General features: G+C 42.6%; 1 protein-coding gene across 3 annotated transcripts in view; it reads right to left on the bottom strand.

Annotated features, from left to right (window-relative positions):
- Positions 1-20594, bottom strand: part of LOC134225727 (serine proteinase stubble) — a 605887-nt gene that overhangs the window by 221892 nt on the left and 363401 nt on the right. The window lies entirely within an intron of this gene.

Genomic DNA, 20594 nt, shown 5'->3' with positions numbered 1-20594 from the left:
ACGATACCCACATGTGAAAAATATTAAAATAAATCCATGAAGGTGGGCAATTAAGTGGATTGCTGTTATTACCAGAAGTGGTAAGCCTCACATCAGCGCCATCAAAACGACAAACCCCTGTTTAGCCGTAAATACGAGCCAAAGCAATTAGGTACTTATCGAGCCTGCTTCCAACTGGAAGGACTACTTTGCGCAGCTACATCACACCTTGTCGCGAATACGCTCAGATGCTGCACCAGTTGCGATCTGCCATAATGATTAATGAATATTGTTTAATCGGCAAATCGTCGTTGCATTACAAGCCAAACCCGTTACTTGGTCCATTAACAGCGACCGGCAGACAGTTCTACAGGAAGACAGACCATAAGAATCAGCTGTGCCGCAAGCGGTGGATGAGTATTAAAGTGTAATTATCTGCATTGGGATGTTCGATCAACAGAAACCCTTTCATTTCTCTAAATAAGCCAGACATCAATACTTGCTCCGTTCGTCAAGTGCACAGTTTAGTTACAAACTGTAACCGCAAAAGAATCAAACCTGGCGATGGCATGGCCCTAACTTTCACTTGTCCTTGCGTTCTTACATACGTTCATTTCAGCAGGGTTGTCTGTGAAATCGAAATTCAACTTGGTGCTGGCTGATTGCAGAGAAGAAAGTACCCTGCAATTTTCTTTCGTCCATAACGGGTCGGTCAGCAAAGACGAACACGTTGCTGATCTGCTATCATTATCTGCCTCAGTGGTATAGAATATTCTCCGGCGCAGACGTTAGGCAGTGAAATCTATCGGTCTAATTAGGTATCTAAGTCTATGGCGGATCGTCCGGTAGCAAATGCAGAGATAGTACAGGTATTACCAGTGCTTATGTTGAGGTGCCTAGAAATTGATATTCTTTGTTAATAGAACCACGCATGTGTCTAGAAATAATTATTCTACATCGTGACTGGAAACGAATGTTCAGAGCAATGAACTTGAGTTCAATGTTTTATAATGAAAATCAGCAATGGTAGTTATACACAGTTCATGTATCATGAAACATGCTTTTTCCTTGTAAGATAAAAAGTATAAATATTGGATAGAGATTGGTTTAACTCGTTTGGATCGCGAAATATTCAGTCACCTGTAATTTACTTCAGAACTCAGATAATTTGCGTTCGGATGTTTCTTAAATTTGTGCACAGTCACGTAACTTAACAACTTGATTAGTCGCACATCTGAAAAGTGTGCAACTTAATGAATGATCATTCACATTAGTTACAAACCTATCGTTGCAAATTACGAACGTACCAGGAAGGACGGTCCAATATGCATCTTTCTAACCTTTTCGATGTTTAACCAAACCAAAGTTGAAATACAGTTCAAGAATAAGATCAAAAGTATAGTATGAACCGATTTTATGGTTTAGACTGTTTTGTCCAATGGGCGTGTGAAAAACAACAGGGTTCTAGTCCGGTCAAGTAAACAATGAGTAGTACACTTGTCATAAGACGAGTTAATACAGTCCCATTGAATTCCACCACTTAATTGTATCTTGACAGATACGTATTTCGACCTCAAAAGTAAGGCCGTCTTCAGTGTCTCGTACTTGACTTGACTTACGAGTCGAGTCGAGTAATGAGACACTGAAGACGGCCTTTACTTTTGAGGTCGAAATACGTATCTGTCGTCAAGATACAATTAAGTGGTGGAATTCAATGGGACTGTATTAACTCGTCTTATGACAAATGAAGACATTCCACTAAAAAGCTCAAAATAATTTTCTTATCAAAATGAGTAGTATCTATATCTATATCTATATACGAAAACGTGAGAAAGCAAAGACATTTGATGTCTCATGGGAGATTTGATAGACCAGAAAGCGCATCTCCGAAATTTTAAAACTATATTGGTTAAACCAAGATCGAGGCTACGTAAAATTTTGAACAGTTTGGGATATGGAGCATTTTGGTTTGAAACAGGAAGATTCCACTATCATTCACAAAGTTTGTTTAAAACTTCAAACCTCATTTATACGACCCGTATGTATGAAACGCAACAGGATGCGTTTTAGATCTTTACCCCAAAATGTTTAAGCTATGTTTTTCCATGCACATATTTCGAGCATGCAAATAAACGTACCATTCAATCAATCTCACTGTTCTTTTAAATCGAAATTAAATTTAAACTGTGCTCGCTGGTAAATTTCAGTCAAATTTAATTGAATTTCTAATATTCATTCGTTTGATGGGATTAGCTGCAAGTTTACACGTCGTTAAATTTTCTAAATTATTTGCTGTGCAGCATATAGCAAGTGAACGGTGAGCAATTGGTCGTTCTTCCACACTGCACCAAGCGGCTTTTTGACTGATTTGTAATATTTTTTTCACATTATTTTAAGTATATCAATTCATCGAGTTACGATTTGCGATCATATATATATCTGCGAAACGAAATGTACGCCATATACAGATGTGCTCGATTTGCGGTTAGCGGCAGTAAACAAGTGCGAAAAAACAGAATCGGATAGGCAGCCCCCACAGATAAGTTACGATTCTCGCTTTGTTTTCGCTCATTTTGCACAGCTGTGTAGAACAAGTTGAAATGCATCATCAGAACCAGTGCTCCCCGCGTTTGGAGCTTTTTAAAATAAATTTATCATGCGGTATAGGCCTCTGAATCAGTGCTTTATCATGGAGGATGTACACTAATTACGTAATTTTATATTTTCTGTAGAATCTAAAAAAAAATGTTTGCATGGTGGCCCCTGCCCTCATTTTAATGACAACTCAATCATTGCTGGGCTGCAAAATGGTGAGTTGACATCCGGGAATGGGCGCCTAACATAGCTCTGGTCCTCAAAAGTTCCAATACTCACGCTTCCACGGGTCTTCCGATGACAATTGACCGCCAGCTAAGGGTTGCGTACTTGGCTGGTAGTGCAGCCTGGGCACTGTTGTCCTTCTGACATCAGCTAGAGTGAGAGGGTGCGTCCTGTGGGGTCTGCCTAGGATGTGGTGGGGTTCGACAGTGGGCTCTGTTGAACTTCTATAAAAAGCTGCATGTGTCCTCAAGCAGGCCCTATCAAAGAGACCGTGTGCCGCACAAAGCGCACTAGCCTAGTCCTGGTGTTGGGTGGGACTTTAAACAAATTTGACCCGACTGACCGAGCGTCTGTTCACCAAGAAGGTGCGGCTCCAACAGCGTCTGTTCTGGCATCCAGCGGCTGAGTATGAAATGCTATTCCCCGGAAGCTATACCTAAGATGGCAGCCCCATCCCGGTGGATAGGGAACCTTGGGCCAACAACCTACGGTGAACACGCTCCCCGGCATCGCAGAGTTGGCTTCCTATTAAGCGCTCAGGCACACTCTGCGCTTATGAAGTGGGAATCTATAAGTGAAAGGATAATCGTTGCCAGATTTAGAACACGGGTCCAAAACCTTACTATAATCCAATGTTATGCGCCAACCGATGCTGCCGATCTCCAAGACAAAGAGAACTTCTACAGTCAACTCAATGCCGTCGTAGATAGAATTCCGAAGTGTGATATCAAGATCTGTTTGGGCGACTTCAATGCGAAGATCGGATCCGACAACTCGAACCATGAGCGCATTATGGGACGCCATGGTCTCGGAGAAATGAGCGAAAACGGAGAGCTGTTCGCAGAATTTTGTGGTAATAACGACATGGTGATTTGGGGGATCGTAGTGTGCTGTGGTAGCTAATGGACGCGGAAAAAAAATCGTTATGTCAAAAATGTGGCATATTTGAACCAAAAAGCTGAGAAGGAAAAGCATTCAGGTTCATCGAATGTTTGCATGATTGGATGATTCTATGCTGGAGTGCCTCAGAAAAGAAGTTTTGTCAGTAACTGAGACTGTAACATCTATGGCTGTGTCCCTGTGTCCCTAGAAATCTAAAGGATACCAACTTTCATACGTAATGGATCATGTAGGACCTTCAACGGAGGACATGGTATCGATGGTAGCAGAATTTGGCGGCAAATCCGGTACCTGTTCCAGTTCTTCCATCAGTTGGAAACAAAAAGGTCTTGCGTGGTAACAATTGAATCTATCAACTTGCAGCATAACCAACAAGACATTGCGCCTTCATATCTGAAACATTGGAGAATCGGTGATTGAAGACAAAACTATATTTGAAATCAAAAGGAGAAGAATTTTATCATGCAAACCTTACTGCTTCTGGCATTCATATTAGCGCTGTTGATATACGACATGTGGAATTCGTAAAGTATCACAAAATCTCCCTTTTTTGAAGTACTATATTCCATTAGTTTTCAGGAAGTATATATACTTTTTAAATGCCTTTCCTTTTCTATCATTTGTTTTATAAAAAAAAATCAAACGGAGGGCGACATGTTATGTGCAAAGAAAATATATTGGATTTATTGTGTTTCCATGGGAAATATTAAAACTGTGCCAATGAACCTTCAGATTTTTTTTTTAAATTATAAACTTGCGTTTGCGCTTTATGAAAATATGAACTGATTTTTGAGTATTTGGAACATATTTATTTTCTCACAATTCCTAGGAAACACCAAAAATTGTTTTTGAACAAATTGGCACCGAATCTTTCAATTTTTTCGATACAGATCAATAGTTGTTAGTAATACTCAACTCCATTTTGTCATTTCATATTATGTGTAGAGAACAAATGTATTTCAAATGCAATGCACCTCACGTATTCTTCCACCTATTAGATCATTGCATAGTTATTGTCATTTTTTGTTGAATAACCAGCTCACCACAGTCCAAAATAAAGTTGTTTTGTACTTATCACGTTTATAAATCCTCTGATACAACGATATAAAAAAAAATGATTTTGAAAATAAAAGTTCATTGTACGAGACAGGCAAAAAAGTCAGAATACAGATTCATATTAATCAAACAATTATGTTATCATGTATGATACTGCCATCCGTATTTTTATTTCATCTTTTCAGAAATCAAGAAGTCTATTTCTCGATCTTTGAACCAGAATGAAGCATATTACCCGATCTAAACCAGAACATCTCTTGAAGAGCTATTGGTTTTCGATCTCTGAGGGCATGAATCTAAAACGAGCTGGCGTTGAAGAAAGGTCCAGGACATGGAATTAAAACTTGGTGAGAGAATTCCATTATTATATTTACCAAATTATATTGAAACCATATGATTATATACCATTAAAAAACCATCAGGGCACCCGATTGAAGCGATTTGCATAGGAAGAGTGGAATCGCCGACTTCCTATTGTTAACATCTCTCTTATCCCCATCTATTGGGTCAATCTGGGAAACGAGGGCTAGATTATAATATGTATGTACAAACTTTCTTCTGGAAGGAGATTCTCTATTCATCCGTGGATTCGCATAAGTGTCTCTGCTTATGGAACCACCCCACCCATTTTTGGCCCTTCATACAGGAGTCTGATGAAATACAAACAGTAGTATAATCGTGATCAAATCGTTTGTCAGATATGGCCAGTGCTATCGGCAGGTGCCTTGCTACAATAGATGGTAGTATCATCATCATCATCATCATAACGACATGGTGATCGGGGGATCGCTCTTCCCTCATCGACCGGTTCACAAGGTCACGTGGGTCTCCCGTGACGGCTTTACAGAAAATCAAATCGACCACATCTGCATCAGCCGAAAATGGAAACGGAGCCTTCTTGATGTACGGAATAAACGTAGTGCCGATATCGCGTCTGATCATCACCTCCTCATCGGCGAAATACGCCTGCGCATTGCGCGGATTCGTCGGAAGGAGGATAGAGTTGAACGACGATTCAACACACGCCGACTGGAAGATGCCACGGTGAAACGGTCCTTCGTTGAAGAACTGGAGACGCGTGCTGCAGATATTCCGGAAGGTGGCAGCGTGGAAGACCAATGGACCGCCATCAAGAATGCCACCAGCGAGAACAATCTGGGCGAACTACGCACCCAGAGAAAACAATGGATCACCGATGAGACCTGGAGGAAGATAGAGGAGCGAAGAGAAGCCAAAGTCGCGATAGAGCGATCGAAAACCAGAGGAGTTAAAGTCTTAGCCCGTCAACGACACGCGGCTCTTGAGAAGGAAGCAAAACGCTCATGTCGACGGGACAAGCGAGCGTGGGTAGACTCTCTGGCCGACGAAGGAGAGAGAGCCGCCGCAACCGGGGACATTCGCCTCCTCTACGATATCACATGACGCTTAAGCGGGACGAAGATGAATGCAACGATGCCTGTGAAAGACGCGAATGATCAGTTATTGACCGACCCAACTGACCAGCTGAAACACTGGTTCGTGCACTTTGAACAACTTTTTCAAGTGCCAGCCAGGCCATCACCACCTCGGCATGATCTGCCTAGGATCCGACGTATAACACGCGTCAATACCAAAGCTCCATCACTGCTAGAGATTCAAACAGCCATCCAAAGCATGAAATCGAATAAAGCCCCAGGGGTCGACCGCATATCAGCCGAGGTGCTCAAAGCTGACCCCATGACATCCGCTCAACTACTGCATCGTTTATTTCGTAATATCTGGGACACCCCAACTTTCCCGTCGACTGGATGCAAGGTATCTTAGTAAAGCTCCCCAAAAAGGGTGACCTGACTGTATGCTATGACTGGCTAGGCATTATGTTGCTGTGTACCGTTCTCAAAGTTCCGTGCAAAATTATTCTAGCCCGGATTCAGGAGAAGATCGATGCTACTCTCCGGCGGCAGCAAGCCGGATTCCGTGTCGGAAGATCCTGTGTGGACCATATTGTCACGCTCCGCATCATTCTGGAGCAGGTCAACAAATTCCAAGAGTCCCTTTATTTGGTATTCATTGATTACGAAAAAGCTTTCGACCGTCTCAATCACGAGAATATGTGGGGCGCCCTGAGACGCAAGGGGGTTCCTGAGAAAATCATCGGCCTCATCGTAGCACAGTACGAGGCCTTTTCGTGTAGAGTGCTGCACAATGGGGTCCTGGCCGACCCTATCCGGGTCGTAGCTGGTGTGAGGCAAGGATGTATTCTATCACCGTTACTATTCCTCATCGTAATCGATGAGATTCTGGTAGATGCGATTGACCGTGAACTAAACCGCGGGCTGTTATGGCAGCCTGGTTATAGGAGCTCCTAAACGACTTCGAATTGGCTGATGACGTTGCACTCCTCGCGCAACGGCGCTCTGATATGCAGAGTAAACTCAACGACCTTGCCGAGTGCTCCTCCACGGAAGGTTTAGTCATCAACGTCAACAAAACCAAATCGTTGGATGTAAACACGGTGACTCCTTCCAGTTTCACAGTAGCCGGGCAACCACTGGAGAATGTTGAAAGCTTCCAATATCTTGGTAGCCAAATGGCGTCAGACGGCGGTACCAAGATCGACATAGGCGAACGGATCAAGAAAGCAAGGGCTGCCTCTGCGAGTTTAAGAAATATCTGGAAAAACAGGTTGATAAGTGAACGCACCAAAATACGAATCTTCAACTCTAACGTGAAATCTGTGCTGTTATACGCTAGCGAAACATGGTGTGTATCAGTGGATAACACTCAAGGGCTGCATGTGTTCATTGACAGATGCCTGCGGCATATAATTCGGGCCTGGTGGCCTCACAACTGGATCTCAATCAACGAGCTCCATCGTCGTTGTCGCCAGAGGCCGATAGCAACAGAAATTCGGGTCGATCACACTCTACGTAGGAACGGAAACGAAATCAGTAAACAAGCATTAGACTGGAACCCAGCGGGACATCGCAGCAGAGGCAGACCCAGAGGCTCATGGTGGCGAACCCTCAATAAAGAAATAAAAGAAGTCGACCGAAATCTAACCTGGCAACAGGTTAAAGCGATAGCCTGATCGTTGCCCGGATAGATGGAAATCTTTCAAGTCAGCCCTTTGCACCATCGGAGGTGTACAGGATCCACAGGAGGTGTACAGAGTGCCCACAATCGAACCTCCTCCCGTAATATTTATTACTGCCTTCTTCCTTTTCATCTCATCTTTTTAGGATTCACGAATTCTATTCTTCATTATTTCAACACTTCCTAATTTCAAATACTGTTTTTTGTAAAACCTTATATTTCGTCTAGTTATTTAGTTACTAATGTCCATATAAAATACAAAATTATCTAATCCTAATTCATTTTCTAGTGTTTCTAGAAGGTAAGTGTAGAATTTTCCTAGTGTAGTAATAATAAACTTTTTCGAATTCCTATTCACGTTTCTAAACACAGGATAAATGAAATCATGTGGTTCAAAGCTAATTAAATTGCGTACTCTGGACAGTAAATGTCTTCTCTGGGATCTCCAGATGTCTCGCACCCTTTGACACCGAAAGAGTTTATGTTCTACAGATTCCAGCTTTTCAGGATAAATTTCACAGAACGGATGATCGATAATGCCTCGTCGGTACAGCAATTCCCGAAGTTTGATTTTGGAGTGCATGACCATGTACCAGTTAGAATGCTGCTTAGACGTAAGTTCTCTGCTATGAAGATGTTTGAAAACCATTTTCCAATCACGTTGTTCCACCGATACAAAACCAGAATTAGATGCCAAGTACAAAAGGTGCCGATAAATTTCTGATGACGATGGTGCGTTCAATATAATTTCCGGCAGTCTAGATCTTTCCGTTTTTACCAGGAGTATATGACTAAAGATGAGTAGTACCGATACAGTTCGATTTTCTAGGAAGCTGTCAAGGAAAGGAAGTTGCGAAACCAGACTTATCAGACGGTTAACTAGCAGTGATTTTGTTTCCATACAATGCAAATTCAATCCACCTCGAGGTTTCGGTAAAATTATGTTTCCCTAGGCGACTCTTTGAAATTTTTACCGTACCATATGAATTTTCCGATTTCTGTTGTGATTTTCTTAACAAAACCCATGCTGATCGTCAAATTTGAAGCCATACACCAAGCCTTCGAATTGACGTAGGTATTGATCAAAATTGTTTTTTAAATGAGATTCAATTCCCTTGGATGGTTGAGCCAGAGACGTGATCGAATTCCATTGAGAACGGACTGCCAATTTTGTTTCTGTGCTTGTTTTATGTTATCTCCATACTGTACTCCAAGGATATTAACAAAATTCTTGATACTAATCCACTCCGTTTCCGCTGTTAAGTTTAAGTTCCCAAACATGACTGCCTTTGTTTTTTGCTTGTTTAGAATTGCACCCAATCCGAATTCCAAAAAGATATTGGTCACTTGGATCAGTTGTTGCTCGTTTTCGGAAAATATAGGGATATCATCAGCATAAGCATTGTTGATGGCTCTTGGGAATTTCTGCGAAATAGCGTCAAGTAACGGTTGCAAATACACAACGAATAGAAGAATCGACAGAGGATCACGGAAAGACTGATTTGGATTTCCTGCGTCAGGTGTCCATTTAACAAAATTTTTGAGAAGGATTGATTCCACATGTTTGCAAGAAGTTGTATCAGCAGAGAAGATATTTACTCAATACTGTGAACACACTAGAACCAGCTTCAATGCAGCAGCAGCCATGACAGTAACAGCAACCGGAAATTTCCACAGTCACTAACCCCGCGAGAATTTTTGCAACCGCCCGTATCCACCCTGGGTAAATGCTCAAAATCATTTATTCATCGCGTGAATAATTTTCACACACCACGACAGAATCTCAATCTGTGTGAAATATTTGTGTGAAAGATGCACAGTCGCTATGTATAAGTGACTTCTCCTCGAACTGCCAGAGTCCTTTCTGTCGTGACCCGACCAAGATTTCTAGTCTCGACCGTTCGTCGCAACAATATTCAGCAAACTGATTCTCATTTCTCTCTCACACGATCAACCCGAAAAGTATCTTGCTGGATGGAATCAAAATATCTTACAACATAAGGTCACTCGCTACACGTTTGAACGAAATACACTACAAAAGAGTATATCAGAATTGGATAATTGGAGATTAACATAATGTAGGTAAGTGAATATTTTTTCCCACACTTTATAGACCTAATCTTATCTACTTTTTCGGATCGCTATTACGGCGAAAGGTCCATCCAGTTAGGAAGGTATCGAGATAGAGAACACATTTATATTTTTCTTCCAAAATATCAACTTTTCATAACATGTAGAAATATGATTTAGGGTCATTTAACAAAATGCCATTTGGCGGAATGCCGTTTGGCCGAATAGTTAAAATTGATTTCCTTATTATGTGAAGTGAGGAGTGAGATGTTCGAAATGAATAGTAAAAAGCGAGAATTGAGAAGTGAGAAATGAAATGTTCGGAGTCAGCACTTCTCACTTCTCACTTTTTACCTTTCACTTCTCACTTTTCACTTCTTTCGTGGCAGTTTTTACTTAATTTTCTTTTCTAACTTGTCAAGAAAAGCAGGACGGAAAGAGAAGCAATGATGAGAAGAAATGAAGCCACCTCACTTTTCCCTTCTCACTACTTGCTCTTCTTACTTCTCACTTCTCACTACTCACTTTGACCCTTCTCACTTCTCACCATCCACTTCGCATTTCTCGCTCCTCACTTCTTCCTTTTCACTTTTCGCTTTTCTCACTTTGAATTTCTCAATTCTCACTTCTCGCTTCCTATTTCTCACTTTTTCTTTTCTCATTGAAAGGTAGTTCACTTCTCACTTTTGAAACTTTTCACTTCCAACTTCAGACCTTTCCTTTTCCACTTCTCACTTCTCAATTCTTACATCTCACTTCACACTTCTTTCTTCTCACTTCTCATTTTTCACAATTTACTTTTTGCTTTTATTTATTTATTGTACATCGTCTTCAACTTATAAGTTGCACAGACTGATTGTTTGACTTAATCCTATTTTAAAAAATTAATAACATTAACATTAAACATTAACATTAACTAAATTAAAAGTCGAAAAAACAACACACTTCGTTGAATAGTCTGCCGCATAAGTCTAATGGATTATATTGACCGTAATGTGTGCGGTGGCCACGGATCCATAACAGTTGACGATTCCTGAGTTGACGAGACGGGGCATGAGATCGAACATTCCCCAGGATGTAACGGCAGTCGATGTTGCACGTTATGACGTAGAAAATAAACATCCTCTGAAGCATCACTCGACGGTCTGCTAATGGTTGCAAGTCAATCAAAGCACATCGATTTCGGTATGGAGGCAGGTTTGATGTATCGTTCCATGCTAAACGGCGCAAGGTGTAGTTGATGAAGCATTTTTGTATTCTCTTGATGCGTACAATGTGAACGAAATGATACGGAGCCCAGATTAGCACTCCGTACTCTAGTATGCTCCGAATTAATACACACTTTCACACTTCTCACTTTCCATGTCTCACATTCCTCACAATATAAGATTTTTAACTTTTCGGCCAAACGGTATTCGGACAAATGGCCTAACATCGTCTATATTGTGCATGTGAACTGATTCTTACAACATCGAGATAGCGAGGTGAAAATGCTTATGGAAATAACTTTGACTTAAATCATATCGAGTAAGGGTGTTGCGCAGGCAACGAATAAAGAAAGTAATTTCCGAACTTTGAACGATTATATTTCAGGAATACGTTAAAATTTCCTACAATGACGGGATATACAATTAAGCACATTTCTAAGTTCAACATTTTCTCGTACTTACGTTTAGTGAAACTTTAGGAGCTGACCCGGATTACAATATTGTTCTTGTGCGTTATATATAGCGACCCTGCGTGACTCTGCAAATGATCCAATAGAATTCAACGCGAAGCCAGGGCTCAAGCTAGCTGTTATATAGCTAGAAATAGGACTAATGCAAGTAATAATGCTCTAGGGTAAATTAAGATACCAATTGAAAATTAAATAACTTTTACGAGATAAATTCACAGCGTGGTCTCATTTGTGCTCAATCACTTCGATGGCGAATTATTGACAACCTATCATTGTCCCTCTTCGCTGTTGTCATTCGTTATGCATGTCAAACGATATCGGTTCGTTTAGTAGAAACAGTGCTCACCGACGAGGGGCGTTCGTCACAGTCCCCCCCAGTACTTGAACCCTGGTTCGATGTACTTCCGTTTACCCCGATGTCCAGCACAGCTAATTTCGTAGCCGGTCGTTCAAAGATGCCGGAGATGGTTTGAACTACAGCTGAACGCACTTGGCCATCCTTAGAGGTTTTCACCTCCAGCACTTTTCCTTTGGGCCAGCTATTCCTAGGAAAAGTAGGGTCCACGATGATGACTATGTCACCCACGGTAATGGGTTTTATCGGGTTAAACCATTTTGTACGGCGAACTATTTCAGGAGTGTACCGTGGGGCATCGAAATACGTACACTTAAGCACCTTAGTATATGAAAAAGTCATTAGAAAATAGGAATCGAATGTAAATAAAACGTTTGTCATTGACACAGGCGCATCAAGGCTTCTATTTTTGAAGTGTTTCACATTTACTCATTAAAAACTACGAAAAACATGATAAAACAATGAATTAAATCAACTACTCCTGACTCGAAATCCGTCCACCGTGGACGGATTTAGAATCAAGGGATCAAAATCCGTACAGCTATTTCTTAACTAAATATTTCAATTGAAACAGTCTGATTGACTAAACTACCATTGTGAATAGTTCGATACGCACCTTGAGAAGCGATCCCTTCGATTTGTATTCCGCTTATCTTATGTAATGATTTGCAATAAGCAATTAAAACACAGTTTCTTTTGGTGCAATTATGCTCTACCCGAAAACAAAATGGCGGCACAAACTCCGCGTTTGGTGGGTGGAGATTTGTTTTTGATTTTTGTTGTTTTAATTTCAAAGCCTTCTTTCCAATTCTATGCCTTAAAAGCTTACTGTCAAGTATCTGAACAGGATAAGATTAATTATTCCTGCATTAATAACCTTTAACCTCCTTTTATTTATTGATATCTCATGAGGTGGACGGATTTCGGTGCTGTACGGATTTCGGTCCCGCACGGTATTCGTTCACCCAGCGTTTCCAAAAGTAGTTTGCTAGGATATCAGATGTCTTCCAGGATTGCCGCAGCGCTAAGGTACAGTCATCATAAGGTATAAGCGGTTTCATTCCATTGGACGTACCAACCAAAAAATGGTTTGGTGTTAATGCGGGTGATGATTCATCGTCAACGGGAACATGCGTTAACGGCCTACTGTTTACGATGTTCTCTACTTTTATCATCAAATTTCTTAACACCTCATCAGTAAACGAATGTCTTGGTTTTATTTCGCAAAAAACTTTTTTAACGGTCTGGATCATACGCTCCCATGCGCCCCCCATATGTGGGGAAGCTGGTGGGTTAAATTTCCAAGACGTAGTCGATGTCGTAAACTCTGCTGCTAGCTTATGATTGTTGATAAGAGCTGTAGCGTCCTTTAACTCCTTCGACGCACCTACAAAATTAGTGCCTCGATCACTACTTATTTGCACCGGAGTTCCTCGTCTTGCGAAACAGTTTTGAAGAGCCAGTATGCACGAATCCGTTGAAAGGCTGTGGGCAATCTCAATATGGATCGCTCGTGTAGTTAAACATGTAACCAGAACACCCCATCTTTTCTCTGGTCGGCGCCTGACGGTTACAAGAAATGGCCCGAAATAATCGACCCCAGAGTAGGAGAAGGGACGAATGTATGCTGCCAATCGTTCTTTTGGTAAGTTCGCCATCATCGGTGGATTTGGTTTGGCCAGGCGGACTTTACAATACTGACACGCTTTGCGAACACTATTGCATTCTACGCGAACTTTAGGAATGTAAAATCTTTTTCTTACTTCATTAACGAAGGTTTCGTTACATTGATGTTGATAACTTTCGTGAACGTCCTGTAATACTAGATTTGTCAAGGGATGACGACGAGGCAGAATTATAGGATATTGGGCACCCTTGTCGTTGAAGTTGCAAATGTCAACACGACTGTGTATACGTAGCAAACCCGAGTCGTCAAGACTAGGGCTTAACTTATACAAGGAACTAGATTTAGGTAGAATCGGCTTTTTGTCTGATAATATTCCTACTTCATGTGGATAGCGTTCTTTCTGTGTGCGTTTGTAGAGATAAATCTCGGCTGCGCGAAGTTCTGCACTTGTTAAGGGCCCTTTAAGTACTTCTTCTCCATTCCTTTTCCGCTCTATGTTGGCAGGGAACCGCAGAACCAATGCGGCTATTCGTTGTAGATGGGACCAACTGGAGTACTTTTCAGCCTGCAGAATACCATCAACATCTGGAACGCAATGATGCAGCAAATGTGGTCGTAACTCTTCGGTCGTCTCTTCGCGAACTGATTCAGATGGCCATTCCGATTTTGATTTCGTTAAGAAAGAAGGTCCACTAAACCATCGGCTATTTGTGTCGAAACTTGGCTGATCAACCCATTTAGTACCTTCGTCAGCAACGTTGGATTTTCCTCGCAGCCATCGCCATTCTGAGATATCTGTCGTTTCTAGAATTTCTCCCACTCGAAAAGCGACGAATTGAGAATATCTTCGATGATCCGATTTAATCCAGCACATAACGTCTCGAGCATCCGTCCAAAAATATCGTTGGTTGATTACGAGTGAATGTCCTTGTTCAATGCTTTTGGCCAGGCGGCAGCCAATTACTGCTGCCTGGAGTTCCAATCGAGGTATGGATACAAATTTAATCGGCGCAACTCTGCTTTTTGAAGCGACCAAAGAACAAGAGATTACACTCCTCTCAACGAATCGAAAGTAGCATACCGCAGCGTATCCAAGCTCGCTAGCATCAACAAACGTATGGAGCTCTACAACTCTTTCCGCGCCCCGTGAAGGTGACAAGTTGTAACACCGAGGAATCCGAATAGACTCCGCTGCCGGAAGTAGATTTAGCCAATTTTCCCATTTTACCAGCAACTTATCTCCGATTACGCCATCCCATGCTGTTCCTTCCCGCCAGATCTCTTGGAACAATATTTTTAACAATATCATATAGTGGGACAATAGACCAAGAGGATCGTACACAGACATCATTACCCGGAGAACGTCGCGTTTTGTGGGCCGAATTTGGCCCGAAAGCAGCAGTTGATTTCTTTCGGTTGAAAGCTTGAAACGGAATGAGTCTGTTCTGGTGTCCCACCACATTCCAAGAACCTTTTCCAAGATGTGTTCCTTATCCATGTCTAAGCTTTTTTCAGACGTCGCTATTTCGTCTAGCGCTTGCATAACTTTTAGGGAGTTTGAGATCCAGTTTCGCATGATGAAGCCTCCCTCTTGATGTATGTATCGCACATCTTTAGCAAGCTTTATTGCATCATCTTCAGTGTCGACGCTTGCCAACATGTCATCGACATAATGTCCTTTCTGGATTACTTCAACAGCCTGCGGAAATTCCGATTTAAATCTGGCAGCATTTTTGTTCACAACGAATTGGGCACAGCTTGGCGAGCATTTGGAACCAAACGTCATGACCGTCACGACATATTCGCCAACTGTTCCATCTGGGTTGCACCACAGGATGCGTTGAGAATGTTGATCATCATTGTCCATTTTGATACGCAGAAACATTTCGGCGATGTCTCCTGATATCGCAATCGGTTTTTCGCGAAACCTGTACAATACGAAGGGTAATGCTGTCAGTTGGTCTGGTCCTTTCATCAGGACTGAATTGAGCGATACGTCTCTAACTGTTGCTGCCGCGTCCCAAACAATCCTGACTTTGTTGGGTTTATTAGGGTTGAACACGGGAAACATAGGTAAATACCAAACACGATTCATCTCCTTCTGTTTTTCCAGTAACGTGAGCTTTCGAACGTAACCCTTCTGCATATAGTCATTCATTTTTGCCTTTAGCGTGGCAGCCAGTTCTGGATTTCGTTCCAATCTTTTCATCAGGCAATTATGACGCCGCATTGCCATCGGTCTGCTATCGGGAAGGCGCACGTCGTCGTATCTCCACAAAAGTCCAGTTTGATATCTGCCGTTATCGAATTTAGTAACAGAATGCATCATTTGGGTGGCGCGCTGATCTTCGGTTGATAGTTCAAGATTCTTCGTTTTAGAAACGCCCAATCCTTCAAGTGTAAAGTAATCCTTCACTGCAGAATTAAGCTCGACATCGGGTCCTACATCGTGGTGGCAGGAATGAAAGCTGTGCGGCATAGTTGCTGAAATAGATCGTCCTCCTAATGGGCATGATCCGAAAATCATCCAGCCCAATCTGGTCCTAGCTGCGATCGGCTCATTTTCTGCACCTTCTCGACTTTCGATTGGATGTACGATACGAATATTGTTCATACCGATCATGATGCGTGGTTGTATATTTGAATAGGAGTCTACTTGTATGCCTCGCAGATGTTGATAATTTGCATGAAGTTTTTCAAAGTCAAGGGACTGTGAGGGCAACTGCAATTCCTTCACCGTATATACCTCTGGAAGCCGATATTTGTTGACATTGTTGTATGCCCCGGAGATGTCTAAAGAAACAATCGTTGCTGAATTTTCGTAGCGACAAGTATCAGCGGTCCAGCGAAGACATAACGGATGTTTTATTCCATTTAACTGCAGTTTCGAAGCAAGGCTCTCTTCAAGTAAAGTCACTGACGAGCCTAGATCAAGGAAGGCATATGTGTGAATTTTCAATCCCTGATTGTGGAGTGTCACAGGTATGTACTGGAACAAAACCGATTTACTATCTTGTCGATGAGTATTGCACGTGTGGCTGGTGGTGGCGGCCTGATTTCCGAAGTTGCTAACGGATTCTGGGAGTGTCACAGTGGAAGAAGAAACAGAGAGTTTGTCCTTGGCATCATTGTGCAACAATCTATGATGTTTGAAGTTGCAGCCATTCTTGCCACAAATTTTGGCTGTCTTACACGGTCCGTGGTGTTTTCTCAAGCAGCTCCGGCAGAGCCTGTGCTCGCGGAGCAAATTCCATCGTGACGGATGATCAAGCACGAGAAACTGCTTGCAAGTTTCAGTACTATAACAAGAACCTTGGCAAATTTGGCATCCAAATGTTTTAACACCAGAATTTTCGTTCGTATAAGGCTCTAGGTTATTCTGCGTGTGCGCATTACAAAAACCCTCATCTTTTCGAATACGGCGTGTTTTTTCCGGCTCGTTTAGCATCTGCGGAATGGTCACTGTACTGGCCGCTTCAGCAAGGTTGTACAGCCAGCCGCTAAATTCCGTGAGCGTAACGCGGAACAGCCCTTGGCGATGAGTCGCCCAATTTAAACGGATTATGGGAGGCAAGCGATCAACAAGGCTTTGTAATAGAGATATGTTACACAGATGCTCATCCAAGTTGCAGTTCTGTACGGTCGCTACCATGTTTCTTACAGCTATTGCAAAGTCGATCAGCGTACTCAATCTATCGGCCTTTGGCGCTGGTAGAGATTGTATCTTTTGAATGAGGGAGTGCACTATGATCTCTGGTCGACCGAAAAGCATTTTTAGTGTCGCAAGCACACTGTCGAGGTTCCTTGGATGCATTAGTTGGCAACGCACTGATTCAAGTGCCTTCCCTCTGAGGCATTTCTGTAGCCGCATCGTATTTTCCTCTGGTGTATACCCACAGATGCGTGTAGTACTTTCGAAGGTACTGTAAAAGAGTGGCCACTGCTCGGGATCTCCGTTATATTCTGGCAGGTCTTTCGACACAGCTTGACGAGCGGCTATTTGGCTTCTGTTGAGAAGTGCCGACTCATTCCCGTAGCCAGTTGCTAGCGATGGGTTGCCATGATGGAACTCCCGATGCACATGATTGTTCTGTACAGGTGAGGGCTGCGTTTGAAAGCCGATGCCATCGTGGGAAGGCCTGCTGGCACTCTGATGGTTGTGCACAGGAGATGAGTGGTATTGCGGGTTGGCCATGCGTGGTTGATGAGCCGAAAATACAGGCCACTGCTGGGCCGGATGTACTGCATTCTCCGAAGACAGTGTAATCGGAATTGTGTTCGTTACTACAGGTGTACGATCTTCCATCAGAATCTGATAGCGCTGCATAAGATGCTTCATTTCGAGCGCTTGTTCTTCTTCTAAAAAGCGTAATCTTAGTTCTGTAGGCAGTTGTACAACGAGATCCTGACGCGATAATTGATTAGACGGAGCTGCGTTCACTTGTGCTGATGGTAAAGACGGCGCTGTTGTCATAACCGATTGTGTCAACGGAATCGACATGAAGCTTCGAAAGGTTCGCGTGGGATCAGATAAACCACTTGACGATGACGGCAGTAACGGTGGGAGAGCTGTAGACATCGAAACAGGAAGGGATGCTGTTGCTTCTGCGAATGCGTTTTGACTAAACGGTACTTCTGCTGAGTGGATTCCTGCATTGGTGGTGAGGGTCTGACTTGGTACCGGAGCGGTGGATGCGGTCGAACGTGGAGCGGAGATTCTTGCATTATGGCATCTCTGGCAGCTCCAATCGAAATCGGCAATGGCCTCGGTCACGCCAACGCAGCCGAAGTGAAACCACCTTTGGCAGTCGTCGCAACTGACCATTTGACTGCTGTCTGGTAAACCACAGATAAGGCAGCTTTGATCCAAACTGTTCTCTTCATGTCCATGTTGTGACTGCGGCATATTGGATATCCGGGTAAACGAAATTTTAAATTGTTGCGCAGGCAACGAATAAAGAAAGTAATTTCCGAACTTTGAACGATTATATTTCAGGAATACGTTAAAATTTCCTACAATGACGGGATATACAATTAAGCACATTTCTAAGTTCAACATTTTCTCGTACTTACGTTTAGTGAAACTTTAGGAGCTGACCCGGATTACAATATTGTTCTTGTGCGTTATATATAGCGACCCTGAGCAGATTATGGTTTGGATTAATTGAATGATTCGATAAGGACTATTTGAAGGTACCTGCGTGACTCTGCAAATGATCCAATAGAATTCAACGCGAAGCCAGGGCTCAAGCTAGCTGTTATATAGCTAGAAATAGGACTAATGCAAGTAATAATAATGCACTGAAGTAAATTAAAATACCAATTGAGAATAAAAATAATTTTAACAAGATGAATTCTCAGCATGGTATCATTTGTGCTCAATCACTACGATGTCGACTTCTTGACAACCTATCGTTGTCCGTCTTCGCTGTTGTCATTCGTTTTGCAGGTCAAACGATATCGGTTTGTTTAGTAGAAACAGCGATCACTGGCGAGGGTCGTTCGTCACAAAGGGAGATATCGACTTACGGAGGTAACACAGTATGCAAAATTCAAGGGACTTTGAATTTCATCGAGTAAGAGAAAATATCGAAAATATGTCAAAATGTCCATAAATGTGTTCTATCAAAAGTTAGGTCAGGGTTAAGCATATGCGGTATTTCGAAAAATTTCGTTTCAGGTGGTTCGAAACGAAATTCCGCGGAATTTCGCGGAATTTGAGCATGGCGAAATCTGATTTGTTCATTTCGTTTCGTTTCGTAAACTTACAAAAATTTCGCTAGAAAAAAAACAGCTTCTAACGAAATTTAACGGAATTTCGCGGAATTTCGAAACAAATTTAAACTTAAACCATACTTTGTTTTATCAAAAATTTTGGCTGCGCCGCTGAACTAAACCATACAACTATTTACAAAACTTTAGTTATACATTTTTTTCTATTATCGCTCACTTCTTCTTCTTCAATGGTTCTACATCCCAACTGGAACTTGATCTGCTTTTCAACTTAGTATTCTATTAGTACTTCCTCAGTTATTAATTGAAAACTTTTCTAGGTCCACCATTGCATGAGTAGGTATATATATATTTTTCTTCTTCCTAAGCAATAGAGGGGGAATCTGCTCAACAGACATCCTGGGTTGGACGTCCAGGGAGTGCGGAATTAGGGACCATCAGCAAACGAGAGAGGCAGGACTTCATCCCCGATCCGCTAAACCGTTTCCATTGCTGCCAAGCCCATAGTCCCTTCGGTACAACCAGAAAGTGATGCTTCAAAGGGGGGCCAGTGCACAACGCACCCTCGAGGTTGGCTGCATGTACTTCCAGCACCAAACATCGTGACTCGCTTTTTTAGAAGAAGACCATGTTATCGTGCAAGCGCATTGCCGGCTTTCCAGGTGGCCTTACCACGCCCTATGTCCTCGGAAGGTGGGAAGGATCGACTTCACGCCTGCTTCCTTCTGCACGGCTGGTATCAAGAAAGATGATGCCGCGTGCACTCCAATTCGACCTCTCTACGATATGACCTATTCGTCAACAAACAGAGGGACTTGCCGACGTAGTGCCTACGCCTGCCCCAGCCTTGACGAGGACCTCTTTCCGTTCTCGGGCTCGGAACCCGCCCGGTTGACCGACGCCGCGAAAGTGACGATACCATGTTGTTCTTCGCGTGGCCACTTGTTCGATAAAAGGATCGAGTTCGACCACAGGGCCGGTATGACCCATGAAGCCGACTCCGAGCCCTTGGACCACCTCTTATTTGCGCCTGATCTAGCCATTCCTCGAGTCCACGCGCCACCTCCTGTGTAGCTCCGAGACGATTTGGACAATAGCCGATAAAACGGCGTTCCAGCCAACTTCATCTTTACACATCCTCCGGACTAGGTTGTCCATCTACCCTTAGTGGAACTGTCCCACGCACGCTGCCATTTGACCATTGAGGCCAACCAGACAGTCCTACGGAAGCCTCTCGTGCCGCCCATTTATAAACACTCTATGTCTTCATCGATAACTATGTTAATATGCATCATACCGGT

Source organism: Armigeres subalbatus, chromosome 3, assembly GCF_024139115.2.
Source record: "Armigeres subalbatus isolate Guangzhou_Male chromosome 3, GZ_Asu_2, whole genome shotgun sequence".
Taxonomy (NCBI): Eukaryota; Metazoa; Arthropoda; class Insecta; order Diptera; family Culicidae; genus Armigeres; species Armigeres subalbatus.
The sequence above is the reverse complement of the archived record's forward strand: the minus strand, read 5'-3'. Positions and strand labels throughout refer to the sequence as shown.